The 22443-nt window shown below is 39.1% G+C and overlaps 1 protein-coding gene and 2 pseudogenes across 5 annotated transcripts in view; 1 reads left to right on the top strand and 2 right to left on the bottom strand.

Annotated features, from left to right (window-relative positions):
* The window catches only part of LOC148357504 (rho guanine nucleotide exchange factor TIAM1-like), a 105929-nt gene that overhangs the window by 20072 nt on the left and 63414 nt on the right, over positions 1-22443 (top strand). For 4 of the 5 annotated variants that reach the window (XM_088346481.1, XM_088346485.1, XM_088346484.1 and 1 more), the window contains exon 2: positions 20155-20231. The exons of the other annotated variant lie outside the window; for it this stretch is intronic. The gene's annotated coding sequence lies outside the window, so the exon portion shown is untranslated. The remainder of the gene's footprint in view (positions 1-20154; positions 20232-22443) is intronic. 5 annotated transcript variants of the gene reach the window in all.
* On the bottom strand, positions 3941-4154 carry LOC148357505 (U2 spliceosomal RNA; annotated as a pseudogene).
* On the bottom strand, positions 4183-4325 carry LOC148357506 (U2 spliceosomal RNA; annotated as a pseudogene).

The following is a 22443-nucleotide window of genomic DNA, read 5'->3' on the forward strand; positions in this document are numbered from 1 at the left end:
CAAAAAGGACGGGAACCGCTCAGTTTTGGCCACAGTTTCTTCGAGCCTTTTCCTCACTCTGGCAGACTCCACTTTCAAAAAGTCAAGGAGTGTATCGTGCTTCCTTTTTTTTCTGGGTGATTTGGGGTTTGGCGCCGGATTAGAAGGTGCCAACGACGTGCCCGGTGGTGAGGATGGCGTGGTAGCTGTGATGGTGACCAGCTCTTCCACGGGATGTTCTACAGTTGCCTTTAGGTTGGGTGGAAAAAAACAAGAATTACTTAATGCTGATGTATTGTACAAAAACAACTGTGTATAGGATGCTCAACAAGTTGATGTGAGACAGGAAATTATAGGATGTGTTCTGGATAATTATTTGATAGTGAATAGATACACAAAATTGACATGTTATTCTTATGGCTGTATGAGCCTTCTATTGGCCAGCATCACATATGCTTTAGAATTGTCTCCACATTTGGACAACATTTTGAGAAGGTAATTAGTTTACTTAATATGTGTTTACAGAGAAGGCAGTGGACAATGTGATAGTAGTTTGTTTCAACTGTATTTCCACGTGAAATTCGGAGACATTACTCATAATGCATGATGAAAACTAATGCATTCTGATCTCACATGAAAGAATCATATTGTAAATAAAACACGACACCCGAAATTGTGTGCAGTAAACAAGCGCTTATGTCCAGAACGTTATTCTGACTATGCTCCTTTAGCGACTGGCCTTGTAGATGTAAAAGCACGACTCGTTTAAGATAAAAACAGGGATGGGCTGAACCGTGATTTTCTGCACAGTTATCCTACTTTACAGTTTGTAGCGTGAAGATTTTTTTTGCCAGCTCCCTTGGTAGATTAGTGCACTTCGTAAAGTAGCGATTTTGCAATGTTCGTGTTTTAACGCGAAAATACGATTTTCTAGTTTATTTACGGCTAACTAAGATATCTCAACACATTCTGTTGCAAATACATGCGTGGTTGTGGAAAACTACTTACATTTGTGCGGTTCCTTTTCGGGCATGTTTGTTGATATTGAAAATTCGCAAAGCCATCTGGGTAGTCACTTCGCTGCCAAGTGAGGTCGAGAGCCCCCTCGGTCTTGAAGTGGTTACGACATGGTTTGAGGGCACTTCTGCCTCGGTCTTGAGAGTATCGGGACACACCCCATTTTCACGTGAACGCGCAAACCGAGTGACTAGGGCACATAGCGAGTGAAAGTGCGAAGAATGGGACGCAGCCTAAATGTCCGGCACATGTCTTGTAATAAAGTTGATGTTTTATCTACTTTAAACTCCTCATCGTTCCTCTTTCTATCCTTCCTACTTAGGATGCAATTAAAATCTCCTCCCACGATTAGTGGTTGATGGCCCAGCATATGCGACTGGATGTCCTCTAAAAGTTCGTACCCGAGTTGTCTGTCGGCATGGCCGTATATGTTAATGAGGTTAAAATCATTCCCTATATAAGAAAGTCTTGCTAAGATTGCGCGTCCGTCTCTCATCACAGTACTCCCCTTTATGATGAGTTGAGGGTTGTTTATTAAAATGGCTACCCCATCGTTACGGTTTTCATTCGAGCCACTCCATAATGACGGATATGGCCAAATCTCTTCCCACTGTTTATAATTTTTTAGAAAGGGGATGCAGCATTCCTGTAGTAAAAACACATCTGTTCTGATAGTTTTTAAGAACGATAAAACACTGTGAGCCTTAACCTTTGATCTCACACTTCTCACATTGATAGTAGAGAATGTAATGTTCATAATTGTTGTTAAAGTATTTAAACTAGTTAGACAAAACCGGGGGATCTGAGTCCATTCTTTGGTGATCATCGAGAGTGTCACCTGTGTCAGACACATCACTTAAGAGTAGTACCTCATTTTGAGACTCACCGGGGAAAACTCTGGGACCCTCTGACTCTCTGTCTGTGGTTCCAGGTCTTCCCCTTTTTTCTGGGTTAGGGGGGGAGCCAGAGGACCTATCAAGGGGTCTCTTACTTCCTTGCCCACAAAGGGTCAGATTTTTTCCCTCCCCGACTTCCTCCGTCTCAACTTCATACAGTTCCCTTGTGGGCTTATTCACCGGCAATCGGCTTTCTTCTAAATCTCTTATCTTTGTTTCTGTTTTTTTCACCACTCCCAATTTTGTCTTACTTTTACTCCTCTTTCCAGTGCCCGTATGGGTTTTTGGAGAGTCATTCGCCTTTTCGATTTGTTTGTCTTCTCCAAATCCCGGCAATGGCGTAGCAAACAAATTTGCTAATTTGAACTCTCTTCCAGGCCCTTCCTGATTAATATGTGTTTTCGGAGTGGCAGTTGCTTTTTCTATTCGTTTGTCATGTCCAAATTCAGGTATTTTATGAGAAATCGAATTAGAATTTCCAGGTTCTTCCTGTTTCAATTTTGATTCTTGATCAATTTCATTGGGTATTTCTATAACTTTATTCATTTCCTGTTCATCTTCATTGGGTATTTCTATAACTTCATTAATTTCTTGTTCATTTTCATTTTGTATTTCCATTACTTTATTAATTTCATTGTCTTTGTTATCTTTATTCACTTCATTGTCTTTGTGACATTTATTCATTTCATTATCTATGTTGTCTGACATCATTTCATTGTCTTTGTTGTCTTTGTTAACTGCCTTCCTAGCTTTCAATTTGTTAGCAAACGAATTCGGGCAGTTTCTAAAGAGGTGATTCGTTTCTCCACAGAGATTGCATTTTCTGCTATTGATACATTCCTCAAAGGAATGTCCAATTGTTCTGCACTTTCCACAAAAAATTCGATCACATACCTCAGCCAGATGCCCATGCTCACCACATTTGCGACAGAGTTTCGGTTGCCCTTGATAGTGGATAAAGCCACGGTTTTCCCCCAGGAATATAGTCGACGGGATTTGTTTCAGTCCCTGAAAGCCCTGAGGATCTTGCCGTAGTTGGACTGGTACCCTCCAGGCACCAGTCCAATAGCCTTTCTCACACCTCACCTTCATAGCCTGGCCTTTTACTGAGCAGTATCTACTCAACCAATAACAGACGTCATCAGCACTGATTATTTCACTAAACATTCTAACAACGACAATCTTGTTAGCATTATCAGTCAGCTTCTCCACTGTAAATCCTGAAAACTGGGACCTCACTCCCTCAAAGCGATTCCAAAACTCTTGATAAAGAGCTGCCGTTTCAAAACTCACATCAAAGCCTTTGCCAGAAGTCATTTTTATGACAGCATGTACCTCCTCCTTTTTAAACTTCAGAATCTTTTCAACAAACTTGTTAATAAAATCCGTCCTTGACATTCCCTCCGAAATTGCCACAACATCTTTGAGCAAGAATCTCACGCAGTTACGTCTCCGCCCGCCGGTATAATGCCCGGCCATGGCAGGACTCGGCTGCTTTACTTCTAACTATGTTAAAATGGTTAGAATTGTAAAATTAATAATTAACAATACTCTTAAAACCGACGCCAATGACAGTATAAACGCATAGAACGAGCAGTGCTAACCTGATGCGTCCACCATCAACCGCAGCTATGGATGCTTAAAAACAAAAGAAAACATAAAAATAACCAAAATCTAAATAAAAAGCAATAAAAAAGCAGGAAATAAAGAAAGCAGGAAGTACTTAATAAAGAAAAGTTGTGCCCTGTACAGCCCTTCAAGACTTTTTGTGATAAAGGGATATACAAATAATAATGCCTTGACTTGGGGGGGGTTTTGGGGTTTTTAAAGGTTATTGTTCTATCTTCGTTATTCATTATCCATTATCCGTTATCGGTCAGTTCGGGGTTTTGGGGTTTTTAAGGGTTATTGATCTATCTTCGTTATTCATTATCCATTATCCGTTATCGGTCAGTTCATTATATGCTACAAAGCCTAGGAGCCGGGACACTTACTCTCAGCCAAAAGGCTAAGCTAAGGTCCTAGCCCTAAAGCCTTGTTGCGATCATTGCGAATGCACCGTTCCCGGAGGTACTGCAATACCGGGCCGATGCGTGGAGTGGACAGAGCAAGCTCTTATTCCATCTCCGGAGGGGGGTTTTTAAGGGTTATTGATCTATCTTCGTTATTCATTATCCATTATCCGTTATCGGTCAGTTCATAATACGCTACAAAGCCTAGGAGCCGGGACACTTACTCTCAGCCAAAAGGCCAAGCTAAGGTCCTAGCCCTAAAGCCCTGCTGCGATCATTGCGAATGCACCGTTCCCGGAGGTACTGCAATACCGGGCCGATGCGTGGAGTGGACAGAGCAAGCTCATATTCCATCTCCAAAATGCAAAAATCAAAGGACCAATAGGCCAAGCCCGACTGTCGCTAGGGGCAGTGTAAGTATATAGCAACTGGCTATGCCGACACATCTAGACTCTCATTATCGACTCCGGAATCATACTTTTTGTTTATTTGAGATGTTACTACAGTATATACAAGCTTGGCTATGTCACGCTTGTTTATGAAATGGGTCTATATTCTAAAGACAAGATTCAGTGTGGCCAGGTTCAGTGTAGACTTACACTATATATAGATGGATATAACTGTAGGATCTTCGCTCTGGTGGCCAAAATGTAAATGTCGTGGAGAAATCAACCAATACACTGGGGCTTACTACAAGTCCCACGATGCTTTGCGGCACAAAAATAACCCAGATGAGGGAAACTTATGTATAATGAAGTAAATCACTGCAAAAATCGAGGGAATAATAATAATAATAATAATAATAATTTCCTTGTATTGTCATTCTGTGTAACAATGTACACAGAACGAAATGTCGATTGCATCTGACCCGATGCAGCCGCAGCCAAGAGAGGGCGCCGCCGACCACTTTTTAACCCATAACCATTAAGTTTTTAAAATGCGTTTAGGTCAACTACTTTTCACCCATTCAAAGCATGCTGCAAAAAGTTTTTATTTAATGAAATGAGAGAAAAAAAAAGCTCCAGAGCTTTCGAATGACCATACATGCTTTAAATTTGCACGCATGTGAAATTGCATTTGACAAACAGGTGAAGTTCCACCCCCCATTCAGAGCACTGGGTGAAATTTCACACCTTTTGTGGTTTTCTGTCATGGGGGGCTGCTACTGAAAAGATGGCTTGACAAATTGATGTTTGCTAGTGAGGGGCACATCCTGAAAAAGTTTGTTTGGGGTTAGCATTGTAGCCTTTGCATCAGGGTGCAGATATGTAAATTGTGTTAGTCGTGCTATCTTTTTTTGGGAGTTTTTTGTGTAGTGGTTAGTGTCTTCTTCAGTTTAATGACTGTTTTTTATGTCCTTTAAAAATAAAAACAACTTAGTTTTATTTTTTTTAACTTTTTATTAATCTTTTTGTTTAATCGTTTATTTTACCCTTAGAGCTTGGAGGTCTAAATGACATTCAAAAATAGTATATTTTTAAGTCATTTTTTTCCTGTTTCTTTTTTCCTTTTCAAATGTATTTGATTATCTATTGATTGATTTATAACATTAGCACTCGGGTGCAAATGACGATCTATTTGTTTATTTTTACTTTTTTCTTTTTTTTTAACTTATATCTATTTTTTTCATTTATTTATTCAATTATTTTTTTCTTACCATTATCACGCGAAGATCCAAATTACATTCAATTAGTTTAGTTATTTATCCATTTATTCATTTTTAATTTTTTTTTTTTTACCGTTAGCACTTGGAGGTCCAAATGACGATGAAATCGTTTGTTTATTAATGGATTGATTGCTTAATTTTTTTTTACATTTTTTTCCACTTCTTTTTTAAATAATTACATTTTATTTAATTTATTTTACCATCAACGTTTGGAAATCTAAATGAATTACAAATAGTCTATTTTGAAAAAAAAATAAAAATAAATAAAATATATATATATATATATATATATATATATATATATATATATATATATATATTATTTTTATTTTTATTTTTTTTCTTGTTTCCTTTTTTCCTCGAATTTGTTTATTTATGTATCTCTAATTATATATATTTTACTGATAGCGCTAGAGAAAATAATCGGGACTACACTTCCCTCCATTCAGGACATTGGCCAGAAGCGCTGCCTATCCCATGCTAAGAACATTATCGGGGACCCCTCTCACCCCCATCATGGACTGTTCACTCTGCTAGCCTCTGGGAAGAGGTACTGCAGTGTGCGGTGCAGGACCACCAGGTTCCGCAGTAGTCTAGTCCCCCTGGCCATTAGACTGTTAAATGGTCAATCTAACATATAGTTAACCTAAATCTAAACGGCTGCTAATCTGACTTTTTGCACTACTGGCAGTTCTTTATAGCTTGCCACTCCTTGCACATTTGCTCTCTGCACTACTGTACTTACAGCGTTATTGTTACAGTGTTAATGTTACTGTTTACCTGACTTGTTAACCTGAATGCCCATTTTGCACATCTGTTTAGCTACTCCTCTTGCACTATCGGCACTATGGTAAAATACTATACGTAGCCATAATACAATACAACTTTTACTTATATCTGTACATTCGAGGAAACTGTGCGGGTCAGATGTATCGACATTTCGTTCTGTATACACGTGTACTAGAATGACAATAAAGTAGATCTGAATCTGAATCTGAATCTTAAGTGTTCAAAGCAATTAATTGTCTATTTATTTCTTTATTCATGTATTATTTTGTTGTACAATTAATTTTCTTTTTTAAATGTTTTGGTTTATTCATTTTTCTGTTTATTTATTCCACCATTAGCTTCAAATTCAGCTATTTTTAAAAAAAATGTTTGTCAAAAGCTTTAAGGTTTATTTTGAATAGTTATTTATGAATTCATTAATTTATTTTGCTTCATTTATTTTATCATTAGCGCTTGGAGGTCCATATGACGTATAAAACATTTATATATTTGTTCTTATATTAACATGGAAATCGTTTATTACAGGGACAGTTTGTAAAATTTAATAAAAAAAAAACTTCCATTCAGTTAAAAAAAGAAAAAGAAAAGAAAAACATTGAACATTTGACTGGGGGGTGGCGGGTAAATATCTAGGGTCGTAGGGGGACTTGTCCTTTTCCACATTTCCTGATGTGTGTCTTGGGCAAGTACAGCATGGTGGCGCCCATACCTCTCCAGGCCAGCATATGTTTTACTACATGAACTATAACACCAATGTCAATTTTTGTGGAAATTGATTAGTCGAAGCTTTTTTTTTCCCCATGGTGAATTTCCTAGTTAGTTCTGTGCCATGTCTGCCGTCGTTTTGCATGCTGTGGATATGGTTTTCGTACCACCTAGTGGTCTAATATTGCACTCTGGGGCTTTAAGTTTATCATACGGTCTTTTTTTAGCAATAGCCCTGAAGGTTCATATGAAAACCGAACGAGAGGCTAACTATAATGTTTCATTCACTCTGAATTTGATATCAATGGGCCAGACAGCTCTACATGTTTTCCCTCCCCCCTGCATAATGTCAGACAAGTCATGTGCAAAGTTTCTGTGCAAGATGCAGCTAAAGTAAAATTGAATTGAGTTCATGTGGTCTAAGTGGAAAATTGAGTCGGTGTGTGCGTCTCTTAATTAAAAAAAAAATCCCTTAATTGTGTTTTTCTGAAGCCCCCATGTGCGCCCCCCTCCTACTGTGAACACTGCTCATCTAGTGTCATAGTCATGCAAAATGCTTAGCCTGCACGTCACGTCTCGCTTCTGTCCTTGGCTATTTTTTTGTTTTTTTGCAAAACGAGCTCAATAAGTCACGCCGTTGCAAGAAAACATGGTTAGCTAGCCTAAATCTCACGTAATTGCTCTCTAAATTGGAGGAACAAAGCTTACCTTTGTCCGTTTAAACTGGCCTGGGGTCAGGTGCTCCATTAGCTAGTTAGTAAACAAGCAACTGAAAAGCCGCCATGTGAAATTGGTCACCACGTTCTCTTTATTTGCTTGGCTGAGATAGCATGTTGCTTTTCAGCTGTCAGTTGGATAAGGTTTATATTATATTGATTAAGTCAAATTTATACTGCAACACCTGGCTAGCCAGTTAGCAACAGGCTAGCTAGCGTTGCGGCTGAAAACGCTCCCTGAATAATGGAGGTGAATAAAATACAAATGTAAGTCCTAAATATTGATCTCCAAAAAGGAAAATACTGTATGACATATCAATGCTAATTGCTTTGCTAAAGCAAGACATCTAGCTAGCTAGGGTTGGTTACGACTGCAGCTAGAAATGTGAAATCTCTCCTGAACCAAATCAACGCCTGTTTTCTATTTTCTGAAATATAGCTCTCAAAAAAAGTAGGCATGACAAATTAATTCTAATCATAATCCTAGCGAACAAACAGTTAGCTGGCAAGCAACTGACTAGCAATGGTTGGCTATGACTGCAGCTAAAATATTGTCAAATTGCTCCTGACCGTAAGGATAGCTTTTTCTCTTTTTTTTCCAAAATATTGCTCCTAAAAGGAAAAATATGATATGATAATAATGATTGCTACGGTAAAGCAATGCAAGTGGTCCCAGCTAGTAAACTGGCTAGCTAGGGTTCGCTAAGACTGCAGCTATAAATGTTGAGACAAAACAAATTTCTCTCATAAAAGGAAAATCGGACAAATTGATGCTAATAGCTACTCTTGGCAAGACATGTGGTCTTTGTTAGATGTTTAGCAACTGGGTAGCTTGGGTTGTCTACAAATGCGGTTAAAAACATTGTCATCGCTTCCAATTGTTATGACCTCCTTTATGGAGTCTAATAAGAAAATGAATAAAACAAACTATAAAAAAACAATGATAAATTAATTCCAATTGCGATGGAAAAGCAAGACAAGTGGTGCTGGCTAGACAGCAACTTGCTAGCTAGGTTTGATGCTAGCTAGCAACTGGTTAGCTCTGGTTTGCTACGACCTTGGTTAAACACATTGTGAAAAGAAATGTTCCCAAATATTTCTCTCTAAAAAGAAAATATGACAAGTTACTGCTAATTGCTATACTAAAGCACGACACGTGATCCTTAACCCCTCAATGTCCTGCCAGACTGTTGATAAACAAATACGTGTCTGAACAATGTGACCAGTCACTAAAATATGTCATGCCACATATCATTGGAAAGCTTAAACTCTTGGAATTCAGTTCAAAATTTACTCATCACAAAAACATCACGATCTGTCTGAAACGAGATACCCGAAAACTATAAAGCCGGCGTAATTTACTAATTACTCCCCCTGCCAGTCATTAAATTAGTTCAATCTCCACAAAAAAATGGCTTTGTCATATCCAGGACAATCCAGATAGTCCAACCGTGAAAAATCTTTACAAAAAAAAACACACGAAAATGCAGACAGGTAAAACAAATCAGCATAATTGCATTTCCGCTTTGTTGGACATTCCTTGAAGTAATCAGTTTGTTTTGCTTCAAAACTCCCCTTTAAAAATAAAATATAATAAAATCATTCCCTATATGGTAGTCAGCCTGTTACCTTTTGATTTACACCACTCTTGGCCAATAGCAGGCTTTGTTTCATCGTCCAGAGATCGCATTAGGCTATACGGTCTGTTTGATAAAACAGAGATCGCCTTTTGTGGTTTAGAATATTTTTAGCCAGTGGTAACCAAATCGATTGATGATTGACACATTGGTTAGCCAATGAAATTTCCAACATAAATGCATCCCATTTTCCAGGGGTGTATTCAAATCAGTGCAAAAAACAAACGTGAACAACAGATTCCGTGATTCATTTTGGTGCGCCATTATTACGCGCAAGTGTCCACAATCATTGATTGACTTCTGGAAAGAGAAGTCAAACATTTACGACACTTTCACAATGTCTAAAAAAATTGCCAAAGTAAAATACGTATTTGCAAAGCTTTACGTGTTGAAAACTCGTCGTCTCAATGGACACTTTTGGAAACGCTTAAAACTACCCTAAGAATTGTTTTTTTTTTAAATACAATGTTTAGTTTTCCAGATTATGATCAAATTTGACGAAATACCAACCAGGTAAGGCTTTAAGCTATTGTCTGGCCTGTTTTTCAGCTAAGTTGTCCATGCATCTGCAGGCATTCAATTGAAGAAAAAAAAAAATTCAGGCGAGAATAAATACCTTCTATTTCTGTGTGTTCTAACTGAGATTACTCAATGTTAGTAGCTTGCAATGATTATTTCAGTTTGGGACAAAACCTTAGATTGTTACCTTTCAAAAGAGAACAAAACTGTTCATATTCTCCAAATGGTTCAAGAACAATTAATCTACTTTGGGTACATCTTGGATTGGAATTTTAGGCGGATTTTACGGGAATGTTAAGGCGTTAAAAATGGAATTCAATGTGACATCGATGACATATTCTCGCAGTCACCCACCTGGCTATCTAGGTAGCAAATGTCTCATTATTTAGCAACTGGCCAACTAAGGTCAGCCACAGCTGTGGCTAAAAACATTCAGAAATTCTGAGATCAAATGGATTTTTTTCTTTGAGATCATAAAAGAAGATAATAAGATACAAAGGTTAATTTTTTACATTTTAATTTCAGTAAAGCCAGCTGACTATCTTTTACTAGCGTCTTGTCTTTTTGTGTAGTGCAATGTCCGACGATGCGTCTCGGTTTTGTGCAACGCAACACGGCGTAGAGGCGCTCAGGGCAAAACAAAAAACGAAAATCTTTCATGTCAGGTTTGGCGGATGCAGTCGTAGCACATTTTCGTGTTCTTTTCGGACTCTTCATCAATATTAAAATCACTAATGGAAATGTGCTCCAGCGTCCCGCTGAATTTGTGTCGGCGTGTACTGACCTGGAAGGAAAGCACCAGTTCAGCGTTCGAGATGCTGTTTTTGTTCAGAATCTTGGGTGAGCTTCGTTTTAGGCCTTCTGATCTGACACAAATTATTATCACAATATAAAATTTCTTGTCTGTCAAAATCGATAATTAGCACTGCTGTTTTCTTTCACATTGTAATTTTTGCCCCTGAATTAAAGTTGACAAAACCAGATGCAGCTTTAACCCCTTAATGTTCTGACGGGCTGCCGGTGGGCCGCCAGACTGTTGATAAACAAAGGCGTAATTTCACAATGTCACCTGTCACTGAAATACGTCATGCCACATATCAATGGAAAGCTTAAATCAAAACCATTGCAAAATGTACTTATTACAGAAACATAACAATCAGTCAGAAACAAGATAGCCGTAAACGAAAGAGCCGACATAGTTCACAAATGGCGTCCTTTGTTAGTCAGCTCATCAGATGATTGTCTGCAGATAAGGCCTTGTTACATCCAGGACCATTCAGAGAGTCCAACCGGGTAACATTTTTATTTCAAAACACCGATAATGCAAAGAGATTAAAAAAATCTGCCTAAAAGCATTTCTGCATGGTTGGACCTTCCTTGTTGCAATCTGTCTGTTTTGCCACATAATTCCTATTTAAAAAACTCGTAAAATTATTTCCAATATGGCCGTTAGCCTCTGACCTTTTAATTGACACAACTCTGCCCATAAGAGGCTTTTTTCACAGTTCACAGCCCGCAGAGAAAGGTTTGCAATGCTTGGCAATTAACATCACGACCTTATAGCTCGCCTCTGTAGCATTTTCATTTGACTAACTGGGTCTTGTGAAAAAGCGCTGCTGTGCATCCGTTTCCAGTTAGCCTTTTGTAGCAGGCATTTTTCGTGTTGCAGTGCCTCTTGTTACTGCATTCTGTGAAAACAGTCTCTTGGTATATTAGACATATGCAGTTATTTCGGATTTCGGTGAGTGGAAAGAATCAAACTGCAGCAAGAGAGTGGTGCAACTGGACATGGCAAATGTGAACAAAGCTAATGCATAGGAAATTACAACAAATGAATGCTGATTGCTGCGCTGAAGCCAGACATGAGCCACTGGCTATCTAGGACTGGATATGATTATCTCCAAAAATGTTGTGAAATAACTACCAACTGGGATCAATGAATATGATACAAATGGTGTTTCCAAAATTCCCCCTTTAAAATGGAAAATATGACAAATGCAGGTTGAAAAATATTCTGTGATCCATTATCTCTAGTAATTTTTTCCTGTGAGAAGTTGCCGACAGAACGCATTCCCCAATCCCATATTGCCGGGAGTAGGGAATGCTGTTGTAAGGTACTTTTGTCAGGAGCCGGGCCGGTATGGACGAATAATTGAAATGCACAGTTGTTGCCGCCATCTATTATCCCTGGTCAACTATTTTTTTGAGAGCAGGGGCTGGCACAGCACATTTTTGTCTTGCCTGGCGTCTCTTTTTCCTATTCAGTCTACCAAAAAGTTAACTGTACTTGTACAGCCGCGACCCGTTATCACCGATTTTATACAGCTGTTAACCCCTTTCTCAAATTGCTGCCATTCTGGACCAAGTAAAATGAAATGCACGGTTGTGGCTGCAATCCATTATCCCCTGTCGACTTTTACTGAGAGCAAGGGTTGGCAGAGATTTTTTGTTTTTGGTTTGCGCTGTGCTTGTACAGTCGCGATCCATTACCCCGATTGTATATTGGTGTTAGCGGGGGCCAAAATAGCGTATTTTTGTCAGGCCTCGTTGGTCTTTTTTTGCAATTGCTTTATTGCTCCCTAAAATAACCGCCACTCGTGTGGCCACAATCTACTTACCTCTTTGTCATATTGCTGCCATTCTGGCCCACAATAAATAAAACGCACAGTTGTGGCCGTGTTGCATCATCCCCGGTCGACATTTGAAAGCAGGGGTCGGGAGAGCATATTTGTTTTTGTTTCGGGCTGCTGAAAGTGGATGGATGGTGTTATAAGTGCACTGCAGGAAAGAGGTCTAAATATAGTGGAAGCTAGAGCTCTTGTTGGTAATAAGAATGAGTGAAGAGGTGTTGTAAAAGGATAGTGAGATGTTTAGACGTGTTCTAAGGAATGGCCAGGGCACCTGTATGATGCGGCAGGGGTAAACAAGTGAAAGCTGTCGGGCCCTGCTGTTGAACAGAAGAGTGTGTCGTGTCACCCTGACCTGAGTGACATGGCCGCTTTCTTGTGTCCCGTTTCATCTGGAGGGACGAAAGCATGACCAACTTGGGTGCCGAGGTGCTTAACTTGTTTGGATTTTTGGGCATTTGGGTTGGCCATGGTCCCCAAAGATTTTTGTGTGTATTTTTGGATACTTTTTCCCTTTTTTAAATTTTCTTTGTTTTTGTGTATGTGTTTGTTTTGCTGTCGGTCACCCCTCTCGAGGGATATGACCAAGGTTGGTAGATGAAAATGAACAGTATCCATGCGTTCACTATCCATTATCCCTGGTCATCTATGCGAGTTGGGGCCGGCAGAGCGTGTTTTAAGAATGGAGTGGGACACTTTGGATTTTCACTAATTAGCTACAATAAACAAGGGGTTATAGTTGTGGAAACAATGTTTGGGTGAATTGGTGTCCGTTCAACTTTTAGCATTAAGAAAGGCTACAAGAAAAAGCCATCTTCTAAGCATTCCAATACTTTTATCCCTAAAGCAAAGCTTCTAATGTGGGACAAAGTCAGAGTTGCTCTTCCCATCCCATTTGTCACCGCAAATCTCTAATTTCAGTCAATAGTACTCCCCTCTTCATCCCACAGCGCACCAGATGGGTCTTTGCTAACTGCTACTGCGGCTTGATACCTTTGGTGTGCAATCTGTCATCGTAAAGCCGTCACACACATATGGGCCAAATTGGCGGCTGTGGGACCAATGTCAACCAGAAGAATGTCAAGCATGTAGGGACAAGATCAACACATGCTGCCGTAACAAATAGTCTTTTAGCAAAACACACCCACAAATATTCAAAGTATTATGCTTTATTTTTAATCTTTATCCTTTTCATATTAACTATATTAAATATATTTATATTGATTTGCATAGAACGTCATTGATGGTGGGGGAATCATGAAATTGCCGTATAGCGGGGGGAAGAACACCTATGGTAATAAGCTAATACATGCCAAACCCCAGGTAACTTTAGATCAGGGGTGTGAAATTCATTTTAACTCGCGGGCCACACGATACAACAAACATTCTCTCGGGGGCCGGACTAGTAGATTAGATAGAACAAAAAAGAGGGAGAAAGAAATAAGAGAAAGAGAGGGAGAGAAAAAGAGAAAGGGTGGGTCAAAGAAAGAGAAAGGGAGAAAAAGAGAGAGAGAAAAGACAGTAAGAGATAGAGAGAATGTAAGAAACAAAAGAGATAAAAAGACAAATAGTGAGAGAAAGAGAAAGAGGAGAGAAAAGAGAAGAAGAGAAATGGAGAAAGAGAAGGGGAAGCAAGAGAGAGAGAAAGAGAGAAAAGGAAAAATGGAAGAGAGAGCAAAATAAGGTAAAAATACACAGAGAGAAAGAAGCAAAGAGAAACAAAGAAAGTAAAGGAGAGACAGAATGAGAGAGAGAGAGTGACACAGAGAGTGAGAGAGAGAATAAAAAAAAGAAATACAATTACAACGTTCGTGAGAAGCACCTCACTTTTGCAACATCAAGTGGACATATTTCAACCTGCAGCTCGTTTTTCTTTTGCACTTCCGTTAGTGTTGTTTCGCGGGCCGAATTCAAGCCCTTAGCGGGCCTGATCTGGCCCGCGGGCCACCTGTTTGACACCCCTGCTTTATATAAAGACAATGAAATTGAAAAATTGTATATAGTAAGTACTACTTATATGTAATATTTGCGATTATGATTGAATAACTTAATATATAAATATACACTTAAAGGAAAATTATTTTAAAACTTGGGAGGATTATCATGCCCTATAAAGAATTTGTTGCTATAAAGGGACAGTGTGTAATATTTAGTGTCTCCTAGTGGTACAAAAACCTTGAAATCAGGAAAAAATGCCCCATTGATTTGAATTCTAGGAAAAAATACGTCAAGTATCATACCAATTTACATTTTTATAATAAATCATAGGTTGAAAAATTTGTAGTTATTTTACATAGTGGAACTCCTACTTAGGTTGCCACCATGCTTGTCTTTTAGCTTGTTGCTGACTGTGGAACTGGTTTTCGTTGGTATTAGACGACAGTGACATTTAGTGGTCAAATATTACACACTAGGGCTTTAAAGTGATCTGTGTGCCTTCATTATATTTTCTCATAATCACAAGCTTCTTTTTAATGCTTATCAGGTTTTTCCTCTCCCTTCTAGCATCATTGAAAGCCTTGGAACCTATAGCTTAAAATACAGTATACGAAAAACACAATATCTTATCGCCATGTCTCAGTCTTACAAAGCATACAAGATTCTGAAATGAATGACAAAAAAGGTATGTGGGAGGTAGTTTACCCCATACCAAATCTGCATTTTCATGATGTCTAGATTCAAACCAATAACAGACCAGCATTTTATATAATATCGACCAATAGCAGGCAGTTATTTTATTTGTTGTTGATGTTGTATGGTGAAGAAAATGTCATAAAGAGGGGCCAAAAGAACATCACACATTTACATACCTGCCAAGTACTCCGGTTTTGCCGTAATGAGTACGGTTTTCTTTAACCCACTACGGTGTTACGGTTGGGGTCACATAAACTACGGTTTTCCCTTTAAAAAAAATAAAATCGTAAAAACATTCCACCGCAAGATGGAGACAAAGTACCATTTCAAACAACAGCTTTATCAGCACCGCAAGTCGTCTGGCAGTGCTGATATATCACTGCGCGAGGTTTATTTTTAGCTCAATTGTAGCACCATAATTGGCAGCGGGAATAGAGGTCATGGAGTCTACCGGAGAAGTGCAGAAAATTGTGAAACCGAAACGAAAATTACAGTGCTTTCGTGAAGAATATTCCAAAGCTTTCCCTGGAGTAATTATCACATCGAGAAAAGGTGAAAATTACGCCAACTGCACACGGTGTAGACAAGACTTTTCTGTGGGTCATGGAGGTATTAGCGATGTTAAAGACCAAGTGGAAACGAAAAAACACAAATAAAATTCAAATGACAGTAAGTCCAGCGGCAAAATCTTCACTTTTTTGTCACCCCAACCGATTCTTTGGACGTCATACATGCTGAAGTGTTATTTACTGAAGCGATCATTGAACATGGTGTTCCAATCGGTATGGCTGACCACATGGGACCGCTATTCAGGAGAATGTTTCCTGATTCTAAGATCACTAAAAATATACTTGTGGGAGAACGAAACTGCCATTCAGCGAATAAAAATTTAGTTTGTTTATTGCTTAAATATGTGCTGAAGTCAGTTAAGTGAAATGGAGAATTTCTAAGATGAACAACACCACCTCACCTGACCTGACCCCTAGCGACTAGGCTTTCTCACTTTCAAAAGTTGGCAGGTATGCATTTAAATGAAAACATCGCAATGTAGGGTCACCGTATTCCAGGGGTCCACTGAAATTTACTATACTCTTTTAGTCAGTGGTTTATTGCAGGTATGTCTAAAGTCTGGCCTTGGGGCCAGTATGGCCCGTGACGAAATTTTTAAATATCAAAATAAAATGATTAAAATAAAAAAAGGAAAGTTGATTGTGAGGTCTGCGGGTTGTGGGACAATTGGAAATAGGAGGGTTTTTTTTTCCCACCAAAACTACTACGACTGCCTAATTTTCAAAGAGTCTGTGGATGTTTTCGAAAAAATATAATGACAAGCGGCACTGCCAGACGAAACATGCTGACTACAAAAAGCTAACAGAAAACGAACGCTGTGAAAATGTTTAGCAACTGGCAGCTGTTTTAACTGCACAGCAGCACTTTTTTGCAATGCCCCTGAGTCAAATAAAAATAATACAAAGGCGAGCTCCTAGGTCACAACCCTGATCGCCAAGCACTGCAAACCTTTTACAGAAGGTGAATTTATTAAAGACTGTTTAAAGAACACCAGGCTGAAGAGTTGGCCCTCACACATTTTCTGCTTAGCAAATCTGGCCCGCCACTAAATCTGGCCCGCCTTCTGAAAGGTTTGAAATCGCCTGGTTTATGGCCACAACTCCTTTCCACCTTTTGCTCTTGGGGCCTCAGCGGCAATTGACAGCTGTTTTGGAACTTTAAAGTGTGGGTCGCACCTCTGCTGGCTGGCAACGTTGAAGATAAAACCAGTGGGGGTCTCTTCCTCAGGAAGGACAAACATCCGAGTGTTCCATTGAATCGTTTGTTTAATTTCGTGTATGGTTACAGGAGCAAACAGCGATGTTATTTGTTGACAAAAGATAGTAACGAGTTGATAATGGCGTCTCACTTTCGGTATAATACATATAAAACTGCTGTAAAGTTATTTTCAATGTTGGCCACTAGTTATTAGGGTTAGACTAAGAAGGGCACTATTATAATAATTATCGCTCCAATAATTTTGTAACCAACGACTGCTACCAGCCCGGACCCCCCCCCCCCCAAGTCAAGTCAATGAAGACCTCCCAAAGCGCTTTACAATGTGCTTCACACTTTCCCTTTTACACACTAACTGATAGCAGCTTCAGCCTTGCAAGGCAACTACCTGCCATCGGGGGCATTACGGATTCAGTGTCTTGCCCAAGGACACTTTGACATATAACACGGAGGAGCTGGCAATCAAACCTGCGACATCTTAATCCCGAGTGCTTTACCTTCTGAGCCAATGCCACCTTGGCAAAATCACAGTATAAATAGATATACTTTCTTGAGCTGTTACAGTGGAGTTAGCGGGTGGATGCAAAGGTGGCGGGGGTGTTACGGTTTTAAATGAAAACAGATTTTTAGCCTTCTTCTTGCAAGGTATGTTGGAGTCCCTTGCTTTTATTGCCTTTTTCAATTGTCAAATGGTTACAGCCCTGTTCCTGAATAATATGAGCGCCACCTTTGAATTTCTTTATAATCGCAAGCTTTGTTTCCCTAATTATTTTTGGTATCGCTTTTCACATTTGCATCACGGCTAGCCTTGGGATTTATTGTGAAAAAATAAATACGAAAAAAATACAGCATTGTATTGCTGACTCACAAAGTCTTAGTCATGGCCATGCAACTTAGTGAGGGTAGCGATTCTTGTGCTTTCTTCTTATTTCTTCATAATCAGAAGGTTTTTTTTCCCATAGATGGCATGTTTTTGATTCTCCTTTAGCCTCATTGTTAGCTTTTGGACCCGAGGCAGATAAATACAGTACAAAAATACAGTGTTATATCACTGACTTACAAAGTCTTAGTTATGGCCATGCAACTCGCTAAGGATAGCAAATTGTGTTCCTTCTTTGTTTTTAATCACAAGCTTTGCTTACATGGGTATCATATTTTACTTACCCCTTTAGCATTACTCTAAGCTTTAGGTCCCATACCAAATAAATACAGTGCAAAAAACAATATTGTATCGCCATCAAAGTTTTTACAAAGTAAGGCATTGTGATAGTTAGTTCAGCCAAAAGTAGATCAGCATCTTCACCAATAGACCATTATTTAATATGACATTGAACAACATATATTACTGTACATATACACAAACACTGCAAAAGTTTTGAGCTCGAAGGATAATATGTACTTAACGTTGTATAGTGGGTTTATTGCTGTAACAAAGGGCAGAAAAAAATCTTATTCCACACCATAAAGTGAAAATGTCATATTGCAGGGACGTCGTATCCTGGAGGTCTACTGTAAAATCTTAGCAAATGCATGTTTTACATTTAAAGGGAGAGTTGAGGCAGATTGACAGCAAGTAGGGAAATCCTAGGCGCATCTTCAACCTTTTAGGTAGCCGTGTTAGAATATGCAACCTACCCCTGAGTGATTTAAAGATGTTTTTTTCCAGGTGTGTGTTTCATAGCCTCAGGGCGCTAATGTTCAGTGTTTCAGTCAAACAATGGGGCTTCCGACATCTCAACACGCCCTTAAGGCAGGGGTGTCCAAACTTTTCAGAAAGCGGGCCTGATTTAGTAAGCTGAAAATGTGTTAGGGCTGATCATTAAGCCTGGCATTCTTTGCACAGTCTTTAATAACAGCCTCTTGGCAAATTAGGCGGACGCAGTTGTTTTGGATTTGGGTGAAAGATACAGTACACATAATTTCCACTGTCCTGGATTCGGCAGCCCTAACATTCAACTTTTCTTTTTTTATTTACAGTGGCCAAGTCGGAAATGGGGTGGGCTAAAATTCTCACAGAGAGCTAAGGGCAAGGTACCCAAATGGCTACTGCCATGATCTGGTAAAATTGTGATATTTTTTTTTTGGTGCAAATTTATTTAATACTGCGATCAACATTACTGGCAGGCAACATTTTATTCAGTTTATGCCAGAGTCTACAGGCCAGTAAAAATTGTATCACATAACTGGCCCGTAGGCCGGGCTTTAGACATGCCTGCCTTAAGGGTTTCCCTTGAATAGGGAAAAGTCAGTGGTGGTGCTCGTGTTCTAACAGGCCCGACGTTTGTCAAAATATCAGGTGCTCTTTCGTAATGCAAATGTTCCTCTGCGCATATTTCAGAGGTGACGTTTGGAAGTGGCTAAGCATCAGGGTTGGGAGGGTTACTTTAAAAACTGAATTGGATACAGTTACTAGTTACCTGTTAAAAAATCTAAACAGTAAAGTAATCCGAATACTGTAATATTGAGGTTATGTAACTGGATTACTTTGGCTTGGTTTTGGTTTCCTCCAATACCAAATTCGCTGATAAGACAAAAACAATATAAATAAAATTACTAAATTCAGTTTAACAACTGTCTCGCTCGAGTCAGTGATTGACACAATTCCTTCTTAAGCGCATTATGTAAAACTATTTTCAAATGCAATTGTAATCCGGAAAATTAATCCTTGTTTAAACTAAATGTGCTGGTAATTTGATGACGTCTTTTTTTCTGTAAATGTAAAGGAATACAATGATTTTTTGTTGTATCCTGATTACGTGACGCCGTTACATGTATTCCGTTCTCCCCAACCTTGGTAGGTGTGTAACTGGACGACATTAATGCAGATTACCTTAAAAATTCTCAGAAAACATTTTTTTCTTTTTGAACTCCTTCCTTGCCACGGACGTGAAATAGCATTTGCAGGGCATCCATCCTTGCTATGTAAATGTAAATGGTCTGCATTTATATAGTGCTTTTCAAGTCAATGAAGACCTCCCAAAGCGCTTTACAATGTGCTTCACACTTTCCCCTTTCACACACTAACTAACCCATAGCAGTGGGCATTAGGGATTCAGTGTCTTGCCTGAGAACACTTCGACATATAACACGGAGGAGCCGGGAATCGAACCTGCGACTTCTTGATCCCAAGACGACCTGCTGAGCTAATACCCTGTTCTGTTTTCCTTCACAGCTCGGCAATTTGTTACGCATCTTTGAAGTTTGGTTGATGAGCACCATGTGTGAGAAATTTCGGTATCGATACTGCAGGTAGGCCGACGCCGCTCCTGTTGTTATATTTTATTTCAATGTTTTGTTCAGTTAGAGCTAGTTAGTGTTCCCACATATCTTGCTTTGTTCCTCCTTTCATGTTTTGTTTAGTTGGAACTAGTTAGTGTTCCCACATATCCTGCACCATCCTCCTTTCATGTTTTTTTTTTCAGTTACAGCCAGTTACTATCCCTGCGTTGCCCTACTTACAAGTTTTTATTAACCATAAAACCACTAATGACTATATTACCAGAAAGTATAGCAACTGTGCGGGTCAGATGTATCGACATTTCGTTCTGTATACACGTGTACTAGAATGACAATAAAGTAGATCTGAATCTGAATGAGTTTATACCCAACTATACTAAGACATGGGCAGCATGGCGGATGAGTGGTTAGCTCGTCCGCCGCACAGTTCTGAGGTCATGAGATCGAACCTTCCTGTGTGGAGTTTGCATGTTCTCCCCATGCTTGCGTAGGTTTCCTCCGGGCACTCCGGTTTCCTCCCAAATTAAAAAAAAGACATGCATGTCAAGTTAATTGGCCTATCCAAATTGTCCCTAGGTGTAAATGAGCGAGTGGTTGTATGTCTTTGTGTGCCCTGTGACTGGCTGGCAACCAGTTCAGGATGTCCCCTGCCCACTGTCCGAAGTCAGCTGGGAACCCCGTGACCCTTGTAAGGATAAGTGGTGCAGATAAGGGATGGATGGATGGATACTAAGACATAGTAGAATTACTTCGCACAGTGCAACACTTATTGACAATATCTTTACAAATAATCTTGAACTTGCAAAACATTAGTGGATTATTGGTTTGTGATATTTCTGACCACCTGCCCGTCTTTACAGTGTATGATGAATACAATGTATGGTACAGACGATGTGGATAGTGCGTCTGATATATATTTTTTGATATTCAGGACAGAGTATAATAAAAAGCATCCGTAGATAACTAAGAGTTTATACAATGCTTGCAAAAATAAAAACACCTTTATATACAAAATTCATTAGACTAAGAACCAAAGAAGCCGAATCCCAATATATGACATATAAAAAAAACTTGATGGACATATTAAGAGCTAGTAAGAAAGTATATTATACAAATTTAGTACATAAGAAAAAAAAACAATAATAAAGGCATTTGGGGAATATCAAATACTATAATAAAGGGTAATAAAGTAAGTAATGCATATCCAAACTATTTCATTGTTAAGAATAGTCAAGTTAAGTCAAGTCATTTTTATTTGTATAGCCCTTAATCACAAAGAGTCTCAAAGGGCTTCACAGGTTATTACACAGACTATTTTTTTCAGACTATTATTACACCATCCCCTGATCTGGAACCAACATGAGGGCAAGGAAAATTTCAAAAACCCTCAACAAGAGGAAAATGAAGAAACCTTGAGAAGAGACTGCACATGTGGTATCCCCTTTCCAGGATTACCAGACAGCAAAGGATGATGCAATTACAAATAATACAGAGATATTGTCCACGAAAAGTATAGGTTATTCATATGCTATAGCGTAGAAGTGAGTCTTAAGCTTGGATTTAAACATTTCCACTGAGGTTGCAGATCGGATCTCAGGAGGAAGAGCATTCCACAGCACCGGTGCCCGGATGGAGAACGCTCTCGAACCAGCGGAACACTTCTTGGCTCTTGGATCACTAGAAAACCGGCGCTCTCAGAACAAAGGCTTCGGACCGGAACATAGGGGGAATCAGATCTGAAAGATATGAGGGAGCAAGTCCATGTATGATTTTGTATAATACTAAGAGAACCTTGAAATCACATCTTAGGCTAACAGGGAGCCAATGCAGGTTAGCCAAAATCGGCGTGATGTGATCGGACTTTTTTGTCCTAGTTAAAAGCCTCGCTGCGGCATTTTGTACCAGCTGAAGACTCTTGATTCTGGACTTCGGGAGACCAGAGAGTAGTGCATTGACAGTGACAGTGACAATTATAATTTATATAAAATTGTGGAAAATATTTATCGTTTTTTTGGAAATGTTGGCGCGAAACTAGACTTAATTATTCCTGAGTGCAGTAGTAAACAATTTGAGTCACTGATCAAATAAAATTCAAACACCATGTTTTTGTGTAGACTGTAGAGTAATCAAATTAGAGAATATAGACACAGTAAACAACTGTAAGAAGAAAACGTCTTCTAATTGTTTTGACATAGGTATGGTATTAGTTAAGCAAACTATACAT

This window comes from Urocampus carinirostris, chromosome 10, assembly GCF_059441175.1.
Source record: "Urocampus carinirostris isolate Australia breed hairy pipefish chromosome 10, RoL_Ucar_1.0, whole genome shotgun sequence".
NCBI lineage: Eukaryota > Metazoa > Chordata > Actinopteri > Syngnathiformes > Syngnathidae > Urocampus > Urocampus carinirostris.